Source organism: Hordeum vulgare, chromosome 6H (genome assembly GCF_904849725.1).
Source record: "Hordeum vulgare subsp. vulgare chromosome 6H, MorexV3_pseudomolecules_assembly, whole genome shotgun sequence".
Taxonomy (NCBI): Eukaryota; Viridiplantae; Streptophyta; class Magnoliopsida; order Poales; family Poaceae; genus Hordeum; species Hordeum vulgare.
In genome coordinates this window covers 84081143-84105062 of record NC_058523.1, presented here as the reverse complement: position 1 = coordinate 84105062, position 23920 = coordinate 84081143, and positions in this window count along the sequence as shown.

The following is a 23920-nucleotide window of genomic DNA, read 5'->3' as shown; positions in this document are numbered from 1 at the left end:
AGAAGGACACACGGCGGTCAACCAATGTGTCCGGAGCAATAGCGAGCTACCATGGCTCGTTGGATCACAAAGGGGCATTTCCCTGTAAGGACTGCTACTAAAATTTACGGCTAGGTAATCAAACCCCATACATATCAAGTACGACACACGTACGCATGGCATACCGATATGTATAGATACATCGATGGCATCACAACATAACCATAAACATACAAGCTTTATTTAAGAGGCTCGGAAGAGCCACACACATAATATTACACAGTAAGGGTCTCACGACCCATCATAGCAGTCATTTAGTTACAAGCCAGCGGAAGTGTTTAAAACTGTCTGAGTACAGACAGGTGAAACTAGAAGGCACATGGCCTGACTATACTACAGACCCAACCTAGGGCCAGATCGTAGCTGGGACACCAGCTACTCATCGTCGTCGATGTCTATGAAGAACCCTCCATTAGGGTCATTAGCAACCTCTGCAACATTTATTAAGCAAACATGAGTACGGAGGTACTCAGCAAGACTTTAGGATAACTATCTACTCATGCAATGTATCAATAAGGTATTGTGGGGTTTCATGCGGAAAGCCAGCATTTGACTCGTGGCTAGACAACTTGCATTTTTTTTAAATAATTTTGACAACTTGATTCCTCGCACACGAGTCCACTAACACCACAACAATACTCCATCGTAGAACCATTCCGTCTCCATACGGAAATGCCGTCCACGACACTCACGCTTATCTTGACAATTTTATGAGTAGCCATTGAAGTTATCTATGAACAACATATGTCTCCAAGTAGTCCATATCCACGGACGCGGCTATTCGAATAGATCATAACCCTGCAGGGGTGTACTTCGTCACACACGCTCTCGCCACTTATCGCCATGTGCACGTCATGCACCTCGGCAACCTTCAAGCGGAAGCCCAGCAAGGGAGTCGGCCACGACCGTTAACCACGCTAATACCTAGTCCAAGTTTATCGCCTATCTGAGAGGTACCCGTACGGAAGTCCGGCCGAGGTTTCCGCCACGGCCTCAAACGATGTGCGCAGGGTTCCCAAGCCCACCATCTGGGTGCCACTTGGTACACCGTGCCACTGCCTACCGCATCACAGCCCACCTCTCAGGTGAGTGCTATGCACGGCCTCCAGCATGACTATAAACACCAAAAACTACATGCAACTCCTGGACTGAGTACTAAGCGATTAATAAGTCGAGAGGGTCAATTAAGTAACCCAACGTGTGGTAGTATCTAGTCTTGGATTACATACACGAAACTCAGTTCCTAAGGACGGTTCCAATGAAACAACCCGCCATGTACTCCTACACAGCCTTTCACCGGTACCTTTACCAAATCAGGTTCAACACACAACCTTTGCTTACCGAACACATTCTCACAATTCTGTTCATCTCCAAGATGACAGACCATACACAACTCTAAGCATAGCATGCATAGCAGGAAAAGGCACATCATGGCTCAAGCAACTACCAGGTATGCTAGGTTGCAAGGTTCAGCTATTTACTGTGACAAGGATAGGTCATGCAAAGGAAGTGGGTTCAACTAACATGGCAAAAGCATTTGAAGAATTTGATCCTAATGCAATAAGTAAGTGCAGGAGCAAGAACATGGGATTTATCGGGATGATCAAAATGGTTGCTTGCCTTATTGCTCAGAGGAGGGACAATATCCGTCAGTCGGATATTCGGTGGAATCCGGAGGAGCGGAGCCTACCGAAAGGAATGACAACAATCAATAACAAACATATGCAATCAAGATGATGGATGAGCATGGCATGAGGATGCAAGGTGGTATTTTATTATAGTTAACATTTAGTAGGTTTGAAGTTGATTTGAATCAAATTCAAATATCACTTCAAACGAGGTATTCTCGAATACCATTTTAATTGATTCGACCTGATGCTCAGATCAACTTGCTTTTAACACGCATGGTATGACATGTTAGGTTGCTGGTTTGTAATTTGGACAATGTTTGATCATATCATTTGAAGTGAAATTTAAATATTTTCCAAATTCCATCTCAAAAGTATTTACGAAAGCTAACTTATTCATTAATCTATATGTTTGGGTTCAGTAACATTTTCAAACATGTTTGAAAATGACATATTCAGATTCCTTGGATTTTTCTGATACTTTTTCATATATAAATTATTTTCATTGGAGTTACAGACTAATTTATATGATTTGTAGAAGTTTTGGCATTTTTCTGGAATTCTTTTAAATCACAAAACTCTTTATTGCATCAGCATGACATTAGTAGGTCCAACTGGCCGTTGAAAGTCAAACCTGACCAGTGGGACCCACTGGTCAGTGACTCTGGTCAGTTTTAGATTAGAATTAATCTTAATTAGCTAATTAACCTCACTGGACCCACATGTCAGTGACTTATTAGATTATTTGATTTTATTTTTATTATTCCAGATTATACAGAGGCTGGCCCCACACGTCAGTGGCTCATGCCAGCTGAGATCCACCGGCGGCGAGGTCGTCCTCGCCGGTGGGGAGCCTCCGGCGACCACCAGTACGGTGGAGGGCATCGGAAACTTGCCTCTGACGACCAAACTCACGGCAGAGACCACGGGGAGAATGGCCACTCGACGACACGCACGATGGGACAAACCCCAGGGGCTGGGGTGGCCGGAATCGACGCCGGCGACGAGCTTGGCGGCGACCAAGTTCGGACATCGTCGAAACCATCGATCACAGGGTAAAATCGCGCGGGGCTGGGCTCCTAAAGCATCTACGTGACGTCCTGAGGCTGCTGGTGGCCTCAGACGGACTAGCCCTTCACCGGAGGGCTACCGGCGATGAGCTGCAGCGGCGGTCCTCGTCGGGCTCCGGTGGAACTAGGCCTAGAGGAGGACATCGACGGGGAAAACATAGGGGAAAGCTGCGCAAACTCACGAGGAGTGTAGAGGAGGGCTTAGACGGCTCGGGGAAGCACTGAGGGCGACGAATCGAGCAGATCTCGCCTGCGGCCGAAGGTTGAAGAAGACGGTGCCGTGGGCGTTGCAAGGCTCGGGAGGCTTCGGCTTCTGCAGGGAGGACCATCTCGTCGAGGCGGAGCTAATGGCACACTCGGGAGGGAGATCCTGTGGCTAGGGGCACGGGCAGCTCGAGCTCGAGCTCCTGTCAATGGCGGCAGTGGGGATCAGAAGAACCGAGAGGAGAGGGGGGAGAAGGAGCACGGGAATGGATTGCTACGTGCTCGGGGAGGTTATCCCCATGCTTGCCAGCGCGAAACGGCAGCATGGCAGGCAGAGAGCTGCGTGGAGGCGCACGGCGACGCGGCGGCCACCTCCTGCTCCTACTCGCGAGGAGGAAAACGACAGCGCGACTGGGCCTGGGCTGAGGTGAGCGATAGGTAATTCCTTCCGCTTTTTTCTGTTTTGCTAACTAATTGATTTACTATTTATTTCAGCTCCAAAATAGTTTGTAAAAACTATTTTGAACACACCAGAATATTTATTGGAATATATCCAACCATTCCTGGAGTTTTCAACATTTTTGAAAACTTAAAGTTTTTGAACGCAAATTTTAAACATGAAACCAGTAGCTTTTTGCATTTATTTAAAATGCCAAAAGTGTTATGAAAATGGTTTTCTTCATTTCTTATTTACTTCCATGATTTATCAGAAAAGTTGAACTTTTCTTGAGGCCATTTTGAGTTCATTGATTTGAACAAGTTTATAATTCCTTTGAATTTGAGAAGTGGCTAGGGTTTTTGAGTGTTCCTTCACCACTTGCTTGTTCTTGTTGCAATTCTCTTGGATGCAATGCAAAGAAGATATGAGCACAATGCTAAACCTTTGTTAGGGTTCCAGGGATGTAACATGTGTTCACCACCAGTACTTGCAAAAGGGACCAAAAGGTGAAGCACAAAGCCTTCAGTGTGATTGAGCCGGCGCTCCCCGGATTCCTCAACTGGTCTGAGCAACCCAGTGTTTGGAGTAGGGAAGATCACCCGCCCCGGGTTGATAACCCTAGAGACTTAGCTTTGGTCGTGGCGCCCCAGGTTGGGGGCTATACCCTTTCCAAGGTCCTTATGGATGGAGGCAGCAGCATGATATGTCTCCAACGTATCTATAATTTGTGATGGTTCCATGCTATTATCTTGTCAAACTTTGGATGTTCTATATGACTTTTCTATCTTTTTCTGCACTAACTTATTAACTCAGTGCCAAGTGCCAGATCTTGTTTTTTCCGTGTTTTTGAACCTTTTCAGAGGAGGATTTTAAACGGTGTCCAAACGGAATAAAACTTCCGAAAAGATTTTTTCCACAACAGAAGATACGCACGAGACTTGAGAACCAAGGCCGGGGCCACCATGGGACCCCACAAGCCCCCAAGGCGCAGCCAGGGGGGCCGCGCCTAGCAGGCTTGTGGGCCCCCTGTGGCTCGTCTGCCCTACCCCGTCCGCCTATAAATTCAGGAAAAATCCAAAACGGAAAGAGAGATCCACGAAAATACTTTTCCGCCGCCGCAAGCTTCTGTCTCTGCAAGATTCCATCTGGGGCACGTTCTCATGCCCTGTTGGAGGGGGATTCGTATACGAAGGGCTTCTTCATCAACACCATGACCTCTCCGATGATGCGTGAGTAGTTCACCATCGACCTTCGGGTCATAGCTAGTACCTAGATGGCTTCTTCTATCTCTTGGATCTTCAATACAAAGTTCTCCATGATCTTCATGGAGATCTATCCGATGTAATATTCTTTTGCGGTGTGTTTGTCGAGATCAGATGAATTGTGGACTTATGATCAGATTATCTATGAATCTTATTTGAGTTTCTTCTGATATCTTATATGCATGATTTCAAATCCTTGTAATTCTCTTCGAGTTGTGGATTTTGTTTGGCCAACTTGATCTATGATTCTTGCAATGGGAGAAGTGCTTGGTTTTTGGTTCATACCGTGCGGTGACCTCACCCAGTGACAGAAGGGGTAGCGAGGCACGCGTCGTGTAGTTGCCATCAAGAGTAAAAGAGATGGGGTTTTCATCATTGGTTTGAGTTTATCCCTCTACATCATGTCATCTTGCTTAAGGCGTTACTCTGTTCGTCATGAACTCAATACACTAGATGCATACTGGATAGCGGTCGATGTGTGGAGTAATAGTAGTAGATGCAGAAAGTATCGGTCTACTTGTCTCATACGTGATGCCTATATGTATGATCATTGCCTTAGATATCGTCATGACTTTGCACGGTTCTATCAATTGCTCGACAGTAATTTGTTCACCCACTGTATTATTTGCTATTTTGAGACAAGCCTCTAGTGAACACTCTACCCCCCCCCCCCCGGGTCTACCTCACATCATATTTTCGGCCTTACAATTTTACTTTGTTACACTTTCCGCCTTCACATCTCACTTTGCAATCAATCTTGAAGGGATTGACATCCCCTTTATAGCGTTGGGTGCAAGCTCTTTTGTGTTTGCGCACGTACTTTGGACTTGACCTTGATTCTCCTACTGGATTGATACATTGGTTCTCAAATTGAGGGAAATACTTACCTCTCCTGTGCTGCATCACCCTTTCCTCTTCAAGGGAAAAACTAACGCAAGCTCAAGAGGCAGCAGAAGGATTTCTAGCGCCGTTACCGGGGAGGATCAAGTCAAGAATAGTCTCCCGTCAACGTGTCAATCTCTATCACCGGGGATTATTCTAAGTGAAGCTCATCGAAGTAAGTGTCGCAAACTCATCTCTTGCATTTACTTTTTTGCCTCTCGTTTTCCTCTCCCCCACTTCTGAAAAACAAAAATTTACAAAAATATTTGCCTTTTTCGTTTGCCTTTCCTTTGCTTGTGTGCTATGTGCCTTCAATATGCTTGCATATTCGCTTGCTGAAAATCTATTGATATGGATCCTCATCCACTTGCCAATATCATTAAGAGATCCAATTATGTTGATCCAATTGCTAGTGAGTTGAGGGAACTTGACTATCTTTATGGAGTTTTGCTTGAGATGCGTGAATCTGAAAATCGTGATGAAGAAATTTATGAAGTGATTCACGAGGGCTCCTTGAATGGAAAGCATGATTGCAATGGTTTCACTATAAATCCTATTAGTGTCAATCATTCTAAAAATATGAAAACCCCTAAGCTTGGGGATGCTAGTTTTGCTATGTACACTACTTGTTGCGATGATCATGATTGGGGTAATGATTTTTCTTATGATCTTGAAAATTTGTTTAAGCCTCATGATGATTGTGATATTTGCAATAATATTGAAAGTGGGATTGGATAAGTCATGACTTTAGTTGATGATAATCCCACTATTTTTGAAGAGCGTCAACTTTGCATGCAAGTGGATCATGAAAAGAATATCCTATGAGATAGCTATATTGTTGAATTTGAATATGATCCCACATGTAATTGTTACGAGAGAGGAAAATATTGTGGTAGAAACTTTCATATCACTAAATCACCTCTCGTTGTGTTGAGATTGACATTGTCTCTTTCTTCTTCCTTGCATATGGTAACTATTGGTTATCTTGACAATCCGTTTTCCTCTAAAATGCTTATGCATAGGAAGTATGTTAGACTTAGATGTGATTTTCACATGCTTTATGATGCTCTCGTTGTGCTTCAATTCTTGTCTTTTGTGTGAGCATCATTGAATTATCAATGCCTAGCTAAGGGCGTTAAACAATGGCGCTTGTTGGGAGGCAACCCAATGACTTTATCTTTTTCTTTCTGTTTTGTTGCGTCCACACCATCATAATTCTGTTATGTTTGTGTTTTTTGTGTTTCTTTTTGTGTTTGAGCAAAGCAAAACCTTTATGACAAGTTTGGTGTTGGTTGTTTGATCCTGCTGGAAAAAGACAGAAACTTTTTTCTCAAGAATTATTTTTAATTTTTATCCACGAAGAGCTTTTGAGTTGATTCTTTCGGCTACTGGTTTATATGCCTTTTTTCTAGTCTGTGTATTTTTTAGAATTTTTGAGGTACCAGAAGTATACGAAGTATACAGATTGCTACAGACTATTATGTTTTTGACAGATTCTATTTTTATTGTGTTGGTTGCTTGTTTTGATGAAACTATGGATAGTATGGGGGGGTACTAGACATGGAAAGTGAGAATATAGTAATCTAACACCAATATAAATAGAAATCAAGAGTGCTACAGTACCTAAAGAGGTAGTAGTTAGTTTTCTTGTGCTAATGATATCACGAGTTTCTGTTTAAATTTTGTGTTGTGAAGTTTTCAATTTTCGGGTGAAATTATCATGGACAAAGGGATAAAGAGTGGAAAGAGCTCAAGCTTGGGGATGCCCAAGGCATCCCAACCCAAATTCAAGGACACCAAAAAGCCGAAGCTTGGGGATGCCCCGGGAAGGCATCCCCTCTTTCGTCTTCAATCCATCGGTAACATTACTTGGAGCTATATTTTTATTCACCACATGATATGTGTTTTGCTTGGAGCGTCTTGTATCATAGGAGTCTTTTCTTTTTGTTGCGTCACAATCATCCTTGCTGCACACCTTTTGAGAGAGACATGCACTCATCGTGAATTTGCTAGAATTCTCATTGTGCTTCACTTATATCTTTTGAGTAAGACCATTTTTCTCTATGTGCTTCACTTAGATCTTTCAGAGCATGGCGGTGCATAACTTGGTAGTTGGATTATGCTATAAAAGTAGAGCCAAAGGTGATAGGTACCCAAAGAGGATACACAAAAAACTTCCATCTTCATGTGCATTGAGTAGAAAGAGAAGTTTGATTCCTCTCAATTAGTTTTGAGACGAGGATTTGGTAATATTAATAGTCATCTTAGTAGGGTGTTGTGAATCTAGAAATACTTGTGTTGAAGTTAGTGATTCCTCTAACATGCACGTATGGTGAACCGCTATGTTAGGAAGTCGAAGCATAATTGATCTATTGATTGTCATCCTTTGTGTTGCGGTCGGGATCACGCGATACTTTACACCTACGAACCCTTCCCCTAGGAGTATGCGTTTAGCACTTTGTTTCGATTACTAATAAAAACTTTCGCAATAACTATGTGAGTTCTTCATGACTAATGTGAGTCCATGGTATAGGTGCACTTTGACCTTCCACCATTGCTAGCCTCTCTAGTACCGCCCAATTTTCGCCGATGCACAAACCCACCATATGCCTTCCTCAAAACAGCCACCATACTTACCTACTATGGCATTTTCATAGCCATTCCGAGATATATTGCCATGCAACTCCCACCGTCCGTGTCATGACTTGTGCCGTCACTCTCATATTGCCATTGCATGATCGTAAGATAGCTAGCGAGATGTTTCAATGTCATACGCCAAGCTAGATCGTTGCACATCTCGGTACACTGCCGGAGGCATTTCCTATAGAGTCATTATCATTCTAAGCTTTGAGTTGCGAGTAAATAAAAGTGTGATGATCGTCATTATTAGAGCATTGTCCCATGTGAGGAAATAAAAAAAGGCCAAAGTTGCCCACAAAAAAAAGAGAAAAAGAGGCCAAAGAGCCAAAATAAAAAGAAAAAGAAAAAGAGAGAAGAGACAATGCTACTATGTTTTTCCACACTTGTGCTTCATAATAGCACCATGTTCTTCATGATTGAGAGCCTCTTGTGTTTCATAACTTGGCTTGTATATTCCAATGATGGGCTTCCTCAAAATTGCCCTAGGTCTTCGTGAGCAAGCAAGTTGGATGCACACCCACTAGTTCTCCTTTTGAGCTTTCACATACTTATAGCTCTAGTGCATCCTTTGTATGGCAATCCCTACTCATTAAATATCTATTAATGGGCATCTCCATAGCCCTTTGATACGCCGAGTCAATGTGACCATCTCCTCCTTTTTGTCTCACAACCACTACCACACTCTATTCCACCTATAGTGCTATATCCATGGCTCACGCTCATGTATTGCGTGATAGTTGTAAAAGGTTTGAGAAAGTAAGAGTGTGAAAACAATTACTTGGCCAATACCGGGGTTGTGCATGATTTAAATTAGTTGTGTGGGGATGATGGAGCATAGCCAGACTATATGATTTTGTAGGGATAACTTTCTTTGGACTTGTTATTTCAAAAGTTCATGATTACCTTGCTAGTTTGCTTGAAGTATTATTGTTTTCGTGTCAATAGAAAACTATTGTTTTGAATCTTGCGGATCTGATCATTCATGTCACATGAAACAAGTTACAAAGTACAATTATGCTAGGTAGCATTCCACATCAAAAATTCTGTCTGTGTCACTTCCCTACTCGAGGACGAGCAGGAGTTAAGCTTGGGGATGCATGATACGTCTCCAACATATCTATAATTTTTGATGGTTCCATGCTATTATCTTGTCAAACTTTGGATGTTTTGTATGCCTTTTATATCTTTTTTGGGACTAACTTATTAACTCAGTGCCAAGTGCCTGTTCTTGTTTTTCCTTGTTTTTGATCCTTTTCAGAGGAGGATTTTAAACAGTGTCCAAGCAGAATAAAACTTCCGAAAATATTTTTTCCGGAACAGAAGATACGCACGAGACTTGAGAACCAAGGCAGGGGCCACCAGGGGACCCCACAAGCCCCCTAGGCGGCGTCCAGGGGGGCCCGCGCCTAGCAGGCTTGTGGGCCCCGTGTGGCTCGTCTGCCCTACCTCTTCCGCCTATAAATTCAGGAAAAATCGAAAACTGAAAGAGAGATCCACGAAAATACTTCTCCGCCGCCGCAAGCTTGTGTCTCCACAAGATCCCATCTGGGGCACGTTCTGGTGCCCTGTCGGAGGGGGAATTCGGATACGTAGGGCTTCTTCATCAACACCATGACCTCTCCGATGATGCGTGAGTGGTTCACCATAGACCTTCGGGTCCATAGCTAGTAGCTAGATGGCTTCTTCTCTCTCTTGGATCTTCAATACAAAGTTCTCCATGATCTTCATGGAGATCTATCCGATGTAATCTTCTTTTGCGGTGTGTTTGTCGAGACCCGATGAATTGTGGATTTATGATCAGATTATCTATGCATCTTATTTGAGTTTCTTCTGATATCTTATATGCATGATTTCATATCCTTGTAATTCTCTTCGAGTTGTGGGTTTTGTTTGTCCAACTTGATCTATGATTCTTGCAATGGGAGAAGTGCTTGGTTTTGGGTTCATACCGTGCGGTGACCTCACCCAGTGACAGAAGGGGTAGTGAGGAACGCATCGTGTTGTTGCCATCATGGGTAAAATGATGGGGTTTTCATCATTGGTTTAAGTTTATCCCTCTACATCATGTCATCTTGCTTAAGGTGTTACTCTGTTCGTCATGACCTCAATACATTAGATGCATGCTAGATAGCGGTCGATGTGTGGAGTAATAGTAGTAGATGCAAAAAGTATCGGTCTACTTGTCTCGGACGTGATGCCTATATGTATGATCATTGCCTTAGATATCATCATGACATTGCACGGTTCTATCAATTGCTCGACAGTAATTTGTTCACCACCGTATTATTTGTTATTTTGAGAGAAGCCTCTAGTGAACACTATGGCCCCCGGGTCTACTTCACATCATATTTTCAGCCTTACACTTTTAATTCGTTGCACTTTCCACCTTCAGATCTCACTTTGCAATCAATCTTGAAGGGATTGACAACCCCTTTATAGCGTTGGGTGCAAGCTCTTTTGTGTTTGCGCAGGTACTTTGGACTTGACCTCGATTCTCCTACTGGATTGATACCCTAGTTCTCAAACTTAGGGAAATACTTACGACTCCAGTGGCGCATCACCCTTTCCTCTTCAAGGAAAAAACCAACGCAAGCTCAAGAGGCAGCACAACATTAGCATCTTTTATTTCGATACCTTTCGGCAGATGAATTTATCAGAGGGCGATTTGATGCCATCCTCCACGGTCTTCCATGGCATTGTCCCGGGTAAGTGGACATACCCTGTTGGACGGATCAAGCTTAATGTGGCCTTTGGCACAGAGTCTAATTACAGGAGTGAGTCCCTCATGTTTGAGGTGGTCAAAACCAACAGCCCTTACCACACGCTTTTCGGAAGGCCGACTTATGCTCGTTTCACGACCCGCCCATGCTATGTCTACCTTAACTCAAAATGCTGGGCCCTAAGGGAACTATCACGATCAACGGAGACCGGAAGATAGCTAAAGAATGCGAGGAAGGAGACGCAGCTTATGCTGAGTCGGCTTGCGCAGCTGAGGAACTCAAGTTTCATCAAGCTAATGTTGACCCGACAGATATGATGCCTCTTAAGAGACCCACAATCGATTCAGATCCTGCCCTCAAGTTTAAATCAACAGATGACACGAAGTTGATAGATTTCACGCCCGATGACTCCTCCAAGCAATTCAACATTGGGACGGGTCTAGATCCCAAATAGGAAAGCGCGCTTATCGAATTGGGACATCTTCGCATGGAAACCTTCTGACATGCCAGGTGTACCGAGAGAATTCGCTGAGCACCACCTTAACATTGACCCTAAGATAAAGCTGGTTCGGCAGTATCTTCGCCGGTTTAACGAAGAAAGGTGTAAAGTGATTGGGGAGGAAGTCACCCGGCTATTGGTCGCTGGACTCATTGTTGAGGTTTTTCATCCCGAGTGGTTGGGCAATATGGTCTTGGTTCTCAAGAAGAACAGTACCTTCCGCATGTCCACTAAATACACCGACCTCAACAGCGCTTGCCCAAAGGACCCTTTCACCCTCCCTCGTATTGACGAAATCATTGATTCTACGGCGAGTTGCGAGCGACTGTGTTTTCTGGACGCTTACTCAGGATATCACCTGATCAAGATGGCTCTGGCGGATCAGGAGAACACGTGATTTATAACTCCCTTTGGAGCCTTTTGCGATGTGTCTATGCTGTTCAGGCTCAAGAGCTCAGGGGCGACTTATCAACACTGCATCCAGAATTGCCTGCACAGTGAGATTGGGCTCAATGTTCATGCCTATGTTGATGACATAGTGGTCAGATCCCACAAGAAAGAGTCACTTTTGGAGGACCTCAAGGAGACCATTGACAATTTGCGCATATATCTGATGAGGCTTAACTCGACCAAGTGTGTTTTTAGTGTTCCTGCTAGAAAATTATTGGGCTTCTTGGTGTCAAAACGAGGCATCGATGCTAACCCAGACAAAATCAAAGCAATCACTTCGCTTGGCAAGCCGGCCAATGTCAACCAAGTTTAGCGCATGGCGGGTCGTATTGCGGCTCTAAGTCGTTTCATAAGTAACCTTGGGGAGAAGGCTGATAGTCCAGAAGTATAGGGGGTGAATTGTAGCCTTTTTCGATAAGTAAGAGTGTCGAACCCAACGAGGAGCTAAAGGTAGGACGAATATTCCCTCAAGTTCTATCGACCACCGAACTCTACGCACACTTTACGTTCGCTTTACCTACAACGAGGATGAAACTAGAAGTACTTTGTACGAGTGATAGGATAGGCTTGCAAGAAAAGGAAGAACACGTAATAAAAACATGGGGATTGTTAGATAAAGAAACAATTACGTTAGTTTAACGAATGTGGAAAAGTGGTGGTAGGAGTTGCGGAATTGTCCCTAAGCAATTGACTACATTATTAGACCGATAGCAAGTTTTATGTGGGAGAGGCCACTGCTAGCATGTCATCCCTTACTTGGAATTCTATGCACTTATGATTGGAACTATTAGCAAGCATCCGCAACTAGTAACGTTCATTAAGGTAAAACCCAACCATAGCAATAAGATATATTGGTCCCCCTTCAATCACGTATGCATCAATTTCTATGCTAGGCTGAAGCTTCTATCACCCTTGCCCTCCAATACATAGTCCTATCCACATACTAATAACCCTATGGTGTGATCCATGCTCGCGCTCATATGATGTCACCAAAGGACAGCAACATAACCACAAGCAAATTAAACCAATCATAGCAATTCATCAATCACCGATAGGACAACGAAAATCTACTCAGACATCATAGGATGGCAACACATCATTGTATGATAATATGAAGCATAAAGCACCATGTTAAAGTAGAGGGTACAGCAGGTTGTAGGAGACTGGACCGCTGAATATAAATGGCGGAAGGTGATGGAGGTGTTGGTGAAGATGACGGAGGTGCTGGTGTATATCACCGTCACACGATGATGTCTCGGGCGGCGTTCCGGCGCTGTCGGGAGAGAAGGGGAGAGAGCCCCCCTTCTTCTTCTTCTTCCTTGACCTCCTCCCTAGATGGGAGAAGGGTTTCCCCTCTGGTCCATGGTCTCCATGGCGGCGGAGGGGAGAGAGCCCCTCCGAGATTGGATCTCTCTCTCTCTCTGTGTCCTTCTGTTTCTGCGCTCCCAGATTTTGCCTTTAACCGTTTCTTAAATTCCCGGAGATCCGTAACTCCGATTGGACTGAAATTTTAACACGATTTTCTTCCGGATATTAGCTTTCTTGCCGCGAAAGAAGGGCGCCAACCGCCTTAGGGATTGGCCACAAGCCTGCCAGCCGCGCCCTAGGGGGGCGCGCCTCCTAGGCATGTGACCCCCTCGGGCATCATTTCGCGTTGATTCTTCTTCCCAAAAATCATAATATTCCAAGAAAAATCCCCGTAGGTTTTTTATTGCGTTTGGACCTCGTTTGGTATGGATATTCTACGAAACAAAAAAGATGCAACAAACAGGAACTGGCACTGCGCACTGGATCAATATGTTAGTCCCAAAAATAGTATAAAAAGCTGACAAAAGTATATGAAAGTTGTAGAATATTGGCATGAAACAATCAAAAATTATAGATACGATGGATACGTATCAAAGGCCATCCTTCTTTATCAGCTGCTCAAGAAAACTCATCGTTTTGTCTGAATGGATGGAGCCAATAAAGCTTTCGAGGCCTTGAAGAAACAACTGGCTGAGCCGCCTGTCTTAGCCGCTCCAATTGACAAAGAGCCTATGCACCTATACATTGCTGCCAACTTTAAAGCAGTAAGCGTAGCACAGGTCGTCAAGAACAAAGAGGAAGGGAAGGAATACCCGGTTTAAAGACCGGTCTACTTTGTCAGCGAAGTCCTAACCCTAGCCAAACAGCGTTACCCACACTGGCAGAGTTAGTTTTTGGGATCTTCAAGGCAAGTCGATAATTAAAACATTACTTTCAGGAGCATCCAATCACGGTGGTCAGTTCTGCTCCGCTTGGTGATTTTATACAGAACCGTGAAGTGACCGGGCGAATTGCTAACTGGGCTATTGAGCTTGGACCCCATCATGTGAAATATACCCCTCGCATGGCTATCAAGTCTCCGGCCTTAGTGGACTTCATCAACGATTGTACCGAGTTACAAATTCCGGAGGACAGACCTGATCACACGTATTGGACTATCCATTTTGACGGGTCTAAGCAGCTGGAAGGCTCGGGGGCTGGCGTGGTATTGACTTCACCTTACGGTGACAAGTTTTGCTATGTCCTCCGACTCATGTTCCCGTGTACCAACAATTCGGCGAAATACGAGGCTTTGCTCCATGGGCTTAGAATCGCCAAAGAGATGAATCTCAGTTGAGTCAGATATTTGGGTGACTCAGATCTAGTGGCACAGCAAGTTTCTGGCACATGGGATTCCAGAGATCCTCTGATGGAGGATTATAGGCATGTTGTGTCAGACGTGGCGGGTCATTTTCATGGTTATCAGGTTTATCATATTGATTGTCGACTCAACGAGGCGGCTGATGCTCTTTCACGGCTCGGATCAGAGCGTAAGCCAGTTCCCCCTATCGTCTTTTTGGATGTATTGCATAACCCATGAGTAAAATTGCCTTCGGTGGAAGACTTAGCGGTTCCTGACCCTGAGTCTCAACTTGTGCCGGCTCTCCGTGCTACCCCCGATTGGACAATCTCCTACATGGCATATCTGGCACGAGGCGAGTTACCTACTGATGAGTTGCTGGCCCGCCAAATTATCCGTCGGTGCAAGTCAATGATCATACATAAAGGCGAGTTACACAAGCGAAGCACTTCTGTAATCTTTCAAAGGTGTGTCTAATTTGAGGATGGGTGTGCGATTCTCAACGAGATACAGGCAGGCGACTATAGTCAGCATGTCGGGTCACGATCTTTGGTATGCAAAGCCTTTAGGCATGGATTTTACTGGTTGACAGCCCATGTAGATGCTGAGGATATAGTACGCAAATGTGATGGCTGCCAAAAATTTGGGCATCAGATGCATGTGCCGGCTCAGGAATTGCGGATGACCCAATTACATGGCCTTTTGCAGTATGGGGGCTGGACATGTTTGCTCCCTTGAAGATGTCATCCAATAAAAAGACTCACCTATTGGTGGAAGTTGACAAGTTTACCAAGTGGGTTGAAGCAGAACCGGTCAGCAGTTGTGATGCAGACACGGCCGTCATGTTCCTCAAGAAGTTGATTTTTCACTTTGGGTATCCTCATAGTATTATTAATGATAATGGTACTAATCTATCCAAAGGCGCCGTGCATGAGTTTTGCGCAATGGAGCACATCCGGCTTGATGTTTCAGCAGTTGCACACCCCCGATCTAACGGACAGGCGGAGAGGGGAAATCAAGAAATAGTGCGGGGAATCAAGCCCCGGCTTATGGTACCTTTGGAACGTACTCCGGGATGTTGGGTTGAAGAGTTTCCTTCGGTTTTATGGAGCATCAGGACCACCCCGAATCGGTCTACTTGGTACACGCCCTTTTTCTTGGTCTATGGAGCAGAGGCAGTGTTACCAAGTGATATCAGACACGACTCGCCACGAGTCGCCGCTTATGTGGAGCAAGACAACGAGCTGGCGCATCCAGATTCGTTGGACGCCCTGGAGGAAGAACGCAACTTGGCAGCGTCACGATCGGTGATTTATCAATAGGACTTGCGATGCTATCATAGCTGCCGAGTCAAAAGTTGAGTCTTTCAGGAGGGCGATTTAATGCTCCGGTTGATTCAGGATCATACTGGTGTGCATAAGTTATCCCCTCCGTGGGAAGGACCTTTTGTCGTCAGCAAGACTCTTCACAACAGTTCCTACTACCTGGTGGATCTCCGCCCAGATAGGCCAACAAGAGAGGTTGAGACAACCCAGCCATGGAACATTGCCCACTTACGGCCATACTATACTTAGAGCCACTGGCTCCTTATCTATGTACAAAATTTAGTCTTTCTAATCTCTTTTTCATATATACAAAGCAATAAGGCCGGCGCCCACGAACTTCGGGGTTTTTGCCATTTCAGCTTCTTGAAAGCATGAGTCTTTATTGTTTCATAAGTCGTCCAAGCATGGAAGGTATCGGCATCAGAGAGCATAAGTCGCCATGCTGCCCTTATTTCAAAACCGATGTTGGTACGACAAAGAGGACCAAAGTTGCGACATTGCATGGTTCAAACATAGGCACCCTATATGGTTTTGAGAATCAAACATAGGCACCCTATATGGTCGTTTTGCAGTAAGAGCGTACACGCTTCTGTAATCCTATGTCCGGCTTTTCCCTAATCATAGGTCACTTGGGCGCTTCTGCTCATTGAGTTCAGCCTAAATACCCTCTTGGCTACCGAAACATTAACGCATTACAATGGTTATACAGGACTGTGTGTTTGGCGACTCGCCCTATGGTCCCGTGTACTCTTAGCGACTCAATCCAGTTTTTGGACCTTGAACTTGCCTTGGTTAAAACATGAAGGGTGCTAGCGGGATCCGGCACATGGAAAATAGACAAACCATGGGTTCACTGAACCTGCTTCACTGAAGCTTGACTTGCGCCTGATCAGCCAGTCTAAACAACACAGGCTGTTGCGAGAGCCTTCCCGGGGTAGCACTAGAGCCTTGGAAACTTGTCCTATCCTTTCGTAACTCATTGAGCCGACGAAACTTATGATTATCATTGTGGCATAGCCCAAGGGTTTCATAAAAACTCCATTATAAATCACCGTGACTCATTGAGCCGGGTTATTATTTTTCTCTGATAAATAGGGAAAGAGGTTTTTCTTGTCAAACATTGCAAAGCATGGGGCAAGGAGATTCACATGAATAAAGGGTGAGACTTTAACGACATCACAAGGTACAATTATTGTTTTCAAAATCCTAGACTATTACATGGCTCAAACAGGCCATACCAGGGGACATAACCCGACCATAAAGGATCAGAGTATTCTCTACGGGTAATCTTCTTGTCAGTTTGACTCAAGCCGCCTCCGGGTTATCCTGCCTTGAGATTTCGCCATCTTCGATATGTAAGTCGCCCAATTTCCAATTGCAATTGGTCAAGGCGCGGAACTTGTCTTCCTCAGTCAAGATGGTGGACAGATCGACATCAAAATCAAAAGGATTCTTACGCCGCTTGAGAGTCAGGATGGTGATTTCATACGAAGGAGGAGTAACCCGTTTGACGTGCTCATCATAAGCCGCGTGATATTTGCTTAAATCCAGGTCAACCGCTAGTTGAGTCGCTTCAAAGCGAGATTCTTTTAAACATCGATGGTAACCCTCTTCGGTGAAATCTGACCCATCGTATTTAAGCTCAGGAAATCTCCGAGTCACTTCTTCCAACTGAAGATCTGGAGCATAGGCCAAGCACCGGCTTAGGGCACTTAGCACTCCTTTGCGGGCGGCTGACCTCTTCAGCTCCTCTACCTGGGGTGGCAGTGTTGACAAACAGCCCAACATATGCTTGATGGATTGTACGGTCTCCTTGTTGCCCATGACAGCCTTCATGGTCATCACACCACCCGTGTACAGCTACTCCGTCAAAGTGTAGATTGCCTTCAGCTTCAGAATACGATCATTCTGCAGGGTGGCGGCTCGAGGACCTACAGCTAAGAAACAGGGTCATAAGTTGTGGCAAGGACGTACAATACACTTTCAGAAGGAAGTAATTGATACTTACCAAACACAACCTGGGTCATCTTGGAGATGTGATTTTTCAATCCAGAGAGCTCATGTACGATGGCTTTTAGTTTTTCTTTCTTCGGACTGTTCTGCCCTTTTCAAAACGGAAGCTTGCTCAGCATGGGCCTTCTCTTCAATTTTTTTGTGCTCTGCTTTCATCTATTCCATGTCAGCTAGAGCAAGGCGAAGCTATTCTTCAAACTTAGCTCGAGCATCCTGCTGCTCTGCCAGGCTTTGTTTCAAGTCAGCACGAATATATGATTCCTAGAAAAAACATCGGGAAAGCAAGTTTCAGGGCCATTGCAAGCAATATCCCTGACACTTGGGGGCTAATGTATGATTCAATTCTTCTAAGGTCATACCTTCAAACAAGACCCGGATCATCTTTAAAAAGTTGACCCGGCCCTTGGGGGCTGTAGGTTGAAGATTTTCGCCAAAATACAAGTTAAAGAGCTGTCTCATCTTTAAAAAAGATGAGTCGACCCTTGGGGGCTACTTGTTCAAACTTTGCTTCAAATACAAGTTAAAGACCCGGTCCTTCTTTAAAAACATGACTCGGCCCTTGGGGGCTACTGGTTAAAGATTTTGTTCAAATACAAGTTAAAGACCCGGCTCATCTTTAAAAAGATGACCCGGTCTTTGGGGGCTACTAGTTGAAGCTTTTCTTCACATACAAAGTACAGATCCGACTCATCTTTCAAAAGATGACTCGTCCCTTGGGAGTTACAGGTTGAAGATTTTATTCCAAGTCTTAAATTAAAGTCCTGGCTCATCTTTACAAAGATGACCCGACCCTTGGGGGCTAGAGGTTGAAGATTTTATTCCAAGTGTTAGATTAAAGTCCCGGCTCATCTTTTGGAGGGCTAATGGGAGGACATGTCAATAAGGTTAAAAAGATATCATACCTCATGTTTTATCCGCATCATGTTGTCCAAACTCTTTTCCATCTCATGGTTTGTCTCCAGGCTGCTCACAAAACTAGAGTATAGTTCCTCAAACTCCAATTTTTCATAATTGGGAAGCTTCAGCTTGGTGTCATCTTTCTCTGCAATGGTTTGGGCATCTTTGGGTGCGTGTTTGGTTAACACCATAGTTGCAAGCTTAGAATAGCCAGTACTAGTGATGATGACTGACTTTGGGTCTTCAAGCGCCTTAGAAGGACTGGGCGGGTTGATGTTTTCAGTCATTTCCTTTTGAGGGCTTGAAGGGTTGACCCGGATGTCAGGAAAATCATCAAAAGTATCGTCAAAATTTTCAGTTGGATCTTCTTGAGCCTTTGGGACGGAGGTACTCATACCAAACACTTCGGCCGCTTTGGGAGCAGAAGATGAGTCGCCGGTTTTCCTTTTCTTTGCTTGCGCCCTGAGGAACAATGGCACCAATCTTGAGACGGAAACATTGACATCCAAAAAACATGTTAGTAAAGGAACTTACCCTTGAAGACGAATCATTGGGGAGAGTCGACATAGCTAAGTCGCCAGATGAAGGAGGTGAAACCTGTTGGGTAAGGATTCGAAGATCGGGTAAATCACGAGAATATCGTGCACAAGAAGAAAAAGATGATTGCAGTAAAGTACCTCGTTCTGTCGTTTATGACCAGTTGTTTTCTTAGGCAAGCCGGACACTAGGTCCCAAGAGTGGCTTCGAGTGTGACGTTTGGGTGTATAACTTGCCTTCCTCAAAAGGAAATAGGGATCCAAATAAGCATCTGGGTGAGACAGGGGAACTTTCCTACATATTCGCCTGGCAGGCTTGGTGGGGGGAGAAGTTAAGGCAGAAGAAATAGAAATTACCTTGACATGTTCATCTTGGCTCTCAAAGTCATCATCCTATAAACAAAGGTAGCAAAGCATGAGTACAAGTCAGATTAGAGCAATAAAGACAAGAGAGTTTTACCTCTGATTGTTCTTCGGCAGCCCGAGACTCGCCAACGACGGATGACTCTTTTGCTGCGGCTTTGCCTTTGTTCTTCTCCTTCGTCTTAGGGGCGGGTTTAGTCGTTTTCTTGATGATTGTCTTGGGCCTTCGGGACCAAAAGGCCAAATCCCTCTAATTGACATGATGAAAAGCTCAAGTCAGAAACATGAATGAGTACGTTAAAAAGCTAAAAGGTCGACTTGGATTGTTTACCTCTGGAGCCGGGTTGGAACCGCAAAAAGGTTTAATCCCAATTTTGGAGCAATTCTCAATGGGCTCGCCACTTAGTTTCTTCACAATCTCGACAATGTCTTCTTCTTTAAGCCTCACATTGTAAAGGCATTGGGGTGGTTTAAGTCACCATTGTATTCACACATCAAGCAGTTCCGGCGGCTTAAAGGCTTGATTCTACACTCCACCCAGCAGCGGATCAGATCGATCCCAGTAAGACCATTGACGGTAAGAGCCTTCATCTCTGCCAAGATAGGGCAAGCGTGGTTTCTTCCTCTTCAGTTAGCTTTTCCGGTAACTTGAAGTCCATGGGTAGATGTTCTTCCCTGAAACCTAGTAAAGGGTTCTCATTGTATGGAGAGGTGTCTCGGCAATATAATTGCCGGAAACCAGCATTTACGACGTCGTTGGATATTAACTCCCCCAAGCTCTTGGCAAGGCCCATTGGCAAATTCAGTCTCGCGGTTCAAATAAAAAAAACTTCCTGATCAACAGTACAGTGGGTTCTATTTGCAGATAAGCCTCACAGAACACTTGGAACTGACAAAGGTTACTAATGGATTTTGGCCCCAAGTCTTGGGGATGAAGGTTGAAGAAGTGCATGGCATCTCTGAAGAATTTTGAGTCGGGCGGTGTAAAGCCTCGCTCAAGGTGATCAGCAAAAACGATTACTTCCCCTTCGGCGGGTTGAGGGGTTGGTTCCCCAAAGGCGGTTCGCTAGCCAATGACTTCCTTGGGCGCAAGATTGCCCACTTTCACAAATTTCTCAAGATAAGCATCGTTGACTTCTGTTGGTAGGCAGTTACATTTTGAGAATGTACCCAAGACTAAAAAATAGGCGAGTTGTTAGGACCTACAGAATGATAACTCGCCAGCGAACGGTTGGAAGCATATCTACAAGGGAGTTGTAACTCGCTATAGCATTGAGGGTGGACTGTGACTCTAAAGGTTTCCTTAAGGATATTACAAATTGAGGAGAAACATGTTTCCAACACCAAGAGATAATTTACGGATCTACGGGTAATTCTATTGGAGAAAATAATACTTGCCGAAAATTCAGGCGCTAAGAACACAAAAAAACTGCGAAAACAGTGTGTGGATCTATAGAGTAATGGAGGAAGAATAAAACTTGTTGGGAGCGCAATGGGACTACCACAGTTTATTACTACGAGGAAGGATCTAAAATACCATGCTTAGACGGATTCATGGTACGAGGACCTAGCATTCATGGAGTTTCAGTGCTACTCTAAGAGTTATGAGGGTTCAAGATCTAGCCATAATGGAGAAAGGGAACTTACTCGAAGAGGGAAGGCGACGACGGAAGAAGGTCGCGGAAGTTCTGTGCCGGAAACCTCGCCCCAACCAGCCTGAGAAACGGTTGGTACGCGATAGAGGTTCGGTGATCGCGAGGTGGTCGAGACGCGAGCTTGAGGAAGACGACGCAGCCGAGGAGATGGAATTGAGGTAGGTGGGGATGCCCCCCCACTCCCGTGCGACAATTTAAAGGCCTAGGGCAGGGTTGAAACGACAGGCGCGGGAATCAAGGCGACAAATTGAAAACTGAATATAATGGCGCCTAGATTTTCAGGATAACAGGATAAAGACGGAAAGATCCGTTGGAAGTGATTTCATCAAAATCCCGGGAATCGTGGAGAAGGTGATGTCACTAATAAATGACCTGGCGACTCAAGCAATTTGTAAAAGTTGGCGGCTCGTCACTTATTGAAGAAAGGACGGAGATAATATGAGTCACCGAAGACAAGCGCAAAGGTTTATTGGCGTGAATGAATTCAAGTCAATCTGGGGCCGAATGTTGGGGATATTACCTGCGGTATGACCCGCCCTGTTGGGCCGGGTCTGGAATACGGCGACTCATACATAATTGCTCAGTGTAAGCCTTGGCCCAGGGCCTGAGGTGCGCTGGGAGATCTTCGATAAAGGGCTGCCAGGGCACGTGAGCTAAATGGCGGTTCAAGATTAATGGAGAAGATAAGTCGCCAAGGAGGTTTCCTGACTTGGAAAACACGACAACTTAGAGATATGGAAAACCACGGTTTGTAACGTGGCTGGGACTTTGTAACCCCTAGGGCCTCGACCAGTATATAAAGGCGAGTCTCCAGGGAAGATAGGCTAAGTTATAATTCATCGAGAGCTAGGTCAGGTGAGTTACGCCCTCCTTGTAATCGAATCCACCATCAATATACACATAGCATGACGTAGGCTTTTACTACCACAGGAGGGTCCGAACCTGGGTAAACCTGAGTCTCGCTTCCACTCACCCTCCATCACTAAGTTCTTTCACGAGGACATCTACCATGACAAAACCACGACAGTACCCGATAGTAGTTGTGCAGGGTTGTACAACTAAGGGGGGGGGGGTGGTTAAGTGCTATGTTGGGTCTTGGCTCGTCAATCAGGGATCGAGACTTGATGTTAAAGCGAGGCAACTGAACTAAGGGTCGGAGGGTATGACTGGTCGACCTATACTAGACAGTTTAAAGTGCGGTACTGAAAGTAGCAGTTCATCAAAAACAGGCTATGCATCGGATATAGGAGCTAACTACAACATTAGCAAGATTGTAATGCAATCATGAGGGCGAAAGAAATAGGCGATACGGTTTATGCCGGAAACGTACAAAGTTGGACTAATTTGGAAACATAAGCTAGGAATGATCAAGGGGGTTTGCTTGCCTTGTTTCTCTGCAGCAAAGGGCTGGACGTCACGAGGGTAGTCGTACCCGGCAGCAGCGTGAGTCTCGGGGTCTACCGGTAAGAAGATGGGGGAAGAAACAATAAATACAACACTGATGCAAACACTAAGTATGACATGTCAAAGCAGGGTTAGGCATTAGCTAACGCAGTGCTATCCGCCATAGATGGGTAGGGAAAATATCGGATGATATTTCTCGGGTCTCTGGTTGGTACCGGTTAGATGAAAAATGGTGGAAAATTTCGACGTTTGCTATGCTAGGGACGCGAGACACACGAACGGATAGCGTATTCGTGTGCGTCTCATTTTGCACATGAACTTTCATGTTAAAAATATTTTCCTCTGACTTACGGTTTATTTTATATTAATTTTTAAAGTTTTATTTATTTATTAGGAATTATCAGATTTAATTATATTAGATATTTCAATTATGACATCAGCAGTCAACAGTAACAATTACGACAAGGGTGTGGCTGATGGGCTCAACAACAATCCCTCAGGATTTTGACAGGGATGAATTTCCAAAATTTATAATATCAAGGAGATAGCATTTGTCAAGTCAAATGGTATAATGTCGTATGGTCGAGGGAACAACAACAATTAGACACTGGTCGAACGGTGCACTCGGAAATACGGACTCAGTAGAACAATCAATGCTAAAATGATGAGTCAACACTCAACACACTTAGAATGAAACAATGAGTTGTTAACCTCAAGGCAACAGGGTTTCCGGTTGTTGGTATTCCGTTTAGAAACAACACGGGGACTGATACGTCCATTTTGCATCATGCTTTCATGTTGATATTTATTTCTTTTTGGGCTGTTATATTACTTGTGGTACCATATTTATGCCTTTTCTCTATTATTTTGCAAGGTTTATTTGAAGAGGGAGAATTCAGGCAGCTAGAATTTTGTACTGGAAAAGGAACAAATCCTATTCCACTATTCTGCACATCTCCAATTGCCCTGAAAAGTTACGTGGATTTTTTTGGGATTATATAAAAAATACTGGGCGAAAGAACTACCGGAGGTGGGCCGCAAGGGCGCCACAAGCCCTGACACCGCCACCCCCCTGGTGGCGGAGTGGGGGCTTGTGGGCTCCCTGGCGGCCCACTAGCCCCCCTCTTTTTCTATATGAAGCGTCCTGGTCCAGAAAAAATAAGAGGGGAGCTTTTTCGTGGTTTCGCCGCCGACACGAGGCGGAACTTGAGCAGATCCAATCTAGAGCTCCGGCAGGACGATCCTGC